The following is a 3,375-nucleotide window of genomic DNA, read 5'->3' as shown; positions in this document are numbered from 1 at the left end:
GTACAGAGGACAAAGAGCCAGATGCCTGGTCAGGACCCGGAGAAGGCGACTGGGAAAGCTGCCATTACCGTCAATACTACTCGCCAACGTGCAATCATTGGACAATAAATTAGACGAGGTACGATCATGAATATCCTACCAACGGGACATCAAAAACTGTAATATCCCGTGTTTCACGGACTCGTGGCTGAATGACGACATGGATATTCAGCTAGCGGGATATACGCTGCACCGGCAAGATAGAACAGCACAATCCGGTAAGACGAGGGGGGACAGTCTGTGCATATTTGTAAACAACAGCTGGTGCACGAAATCTAAGTAAGTCTCTAGATTTTGCTTGCCTGAAGTAGAGTATATTGTGATAAATTGCAGGCCACACTACTTGCCTAGAGAGTTTTCAGCTATACTTTCATGGCTGTTTATTTACCATCACAGACAGATGCTGGCACTAAGAACGCACTCAGTCAGCTGTGTAAGGAAATAAGCAAACAGGAAACCAAACACCCAGAGGCGGCGCTTCTAGTGGCCGGAGACTTTAATGCAGGGAAACTTAGATCAGTTCTACCAAATTTTTATCAACATGTTAAATGTGCAACCAGAGGGAAAAAAATTCTAGATCACCTGTACTCCACACACAGAGACGCGTACAAAGCTCTCCCTCGCCCTCCATTTGGTAAATCCGACCACAACTCTATCCTCCTAATTCCTGATTACAAGCAAAAATTAAAGCAGGAAGCACCAGTGACTCGGCCTAGAAAAAAGTGGTCAGATGAAGCAGACGCTAAACTACGGGACTGTTTTGCTATCACAGACTGCAACATGTTCCGGGATTCTTCCAATGGCATTGAGGAGTACACCACATCAGTCACTGGCTTTATCAATAAGTACATCGAGGACGTCGTCCCCACAGTGACTGTACGTACACACCCCAACCAGAAGCCATGGTTTACAGGCAACATTCGCACTGCGCTAAAGGGTAGAGCTGCCGCTTTCAAGGTGCGGGATTCTAACCCGGAAGCTTACAAGAAATCCTGCTATGCCCTGCGACGAACCATCAAACAGGCAAAGCGTCAAAACAGGGCTAAGATTGAATCATACTACACCGGCTCCGACGCTCGTCTTATGTGGCAGGGCTTGCAAACTATTACAGACTACAAAGGGAAGCACAGCCGCGAGCTGCCCAGTGACACGAGCCTACCAGACGAGCTAAATCACTTCTATGCTCGCTTCGAGGCAAGCAACACTGAGGCATGCATGAGAGCATCAGCTGTTCCGGATGACTGTGTGATCATGCTCTCCGTAGCCGACGTGAGTAAGACCTTTAAACAGGTCAACATACACAAGGCTGCGGTGCCAAACGGATAACCAGGACGTGTGCTCCGGGCATGTGCTGACCAACTGGCAGGTGTCTTCACTGACATTTTCAACTTCTCCCTGATTGAGTCTGTAATACCAACATGTTTCAAGCAGACCACCATAGTCCCTGTGCACAAGAACACAAAGGCAACCTGCCAAAATGGCTACAGACCCGTAGCACTCACGTCCGTAGCCATGAAGTGCTTTGAAAGGTTGGTAATGGCTCACATTAACACCATTATCCCAGAAACCCTAGACCCACTCCAATTTGCATACCACCCAAACAGATCCACAGATGCACTCCACACTGCCCTTTACCACCTGGACAAAAGGAACACTTATGTGAGAATGCTATTCATTGACTACAGCTCAGCGTTCAACACCATAGTACCCTCAAAGCTCATCACTAAGCTAAGGATCCTGGGACCTTTTCTCAATAGGGGGGCGCCATTTCGACTTTGTAAAAATTCGTTCCCAAATTAAACTGCCTCGTACTCAATTCTTGCTCGTACAATATGCATATTATTATTACTATTGGATAGAAAACACTCTCTAGTTTCTAAAACCGTTTGAATTATATCTGTGAGTAAAACAGAACTCATTTTGCAGCAAACTTCCTGTCAGGAAGTGAGAAATCTGAAATCGAGGGCTCTGTTCCAGGGTCAGTTTATTAATTTGCATGTAATCTATGGGTCGACATGCACTGCATACGCCTTCCCCTAGATGTCAGTAAGCAGTGAGAATTGGAATGGGGTGTCTAGGTAGATCTGAGGCCGAACAAGAGGTCTTGGAACCGGGGGTGCAATCTTTTCAACGTTCTTCATGACGCGAGACAGACCTCAGGATTGCGTCCTGAAAAGCTGTTGTTGGCGCTAGATATATCCGGCTCTGATTTTATTCGATATACGTGTTAAAAACATCATAATGTAGTTATTTTAAACCAAGTTATATCAGTTTATATCAGTATATTGCGATTTTCGGGATTTTCTTTGTTCTGCGTTATGCTGAGTTGGACACGTCTGCACCACATGGCTAACGTTTGCTGCTAATTCCACAGTTGAAGACGACCTTCTACAACCGAGCAACGATTATTCTGGACAAATGACAACTTGTACAAGATTCTGATGGAAGCTCATCAAATAGTAAGAACTATTTATGATGTTAATTCGTAATTTCTGTCGAAAAAGTTAAACTATTATTCCGCCATTAATTTCGGTGCGGTCTCGCTTTAACGCACGCTGTATGTCGTAGTAACGTTAATTTTACAAATCTAACACAGCGGTTGCATTAAGAACTAATGTATCTTTCATTTGCTGTCCAACCTGTATTTTTTAGTCAAGTTTATGATTAGTTATTGATTAGATTAGGTGCCTCTCCCAAGATTTCTCCTGACATTTTGTTTGCAGTTTGTCTACTATTCTCATTGTATAACCACGATTTGTGCCGCTAAATATGCACATTTCCGAACAAACCATATATGTATTGTGTAATATGATGTTATAGGACTGTCATCTGATGGAGTTTGAGAAGGTTAGTGAAAAAATTAATATATTTTGCTGGTTTATTCGCTATCGCTAACGTTATGTTGAATGAATGGGGCTGTGTGGTAGGCTATTCTAGTAAGCTAATATAATGCTATATTGTGTTTTCGCTGTAAAACACTTAAAAAATCTGAAATATTGGCTGGATTCACAAGATGTTTGTCTTTCATTTGCTGTACACTGTGTATTTTTCATAAATGTTTTATGATGAGTATTTAGGTAATTCACGTTGGTCTCTGTAGTTATTCTAGCTGCTTTGGTGAGATTTTGTGATGGTGGCTGCAATGTAAAACTATGATTTATACCTGAAATATGCACATTTTTCGAACAAAACATATGCTATACAATAAATATGTTATCAGACTGTCATCTGATGAAGTTGTTTCTTGGTTAGTGACTATTTATATCTTTATTTGGTCGAATTTGTGATAGCTACCTATGCAGTAAAAACATGGTGGGAAAAAAAAGTTGGGTCTTT

This window comes from Salvelinus namaycush, chromosome 19, assembly GCF_016432855.1.
Source record: "Salvelinus namaycush isolate Seneca chromosome 19, SaNama_1.0, whole genome shotgun sequence".
In the NCBI taxonomy this organism is placed as follows: Eukaryota; Metazoa; Chordata; class Actinopteri; order Salmoniformes; family Salmonidae; genus Salvelinus; species Salvelinus namaycush.
Note: the sequence above shows the minus strand (reverse complement) of the source record.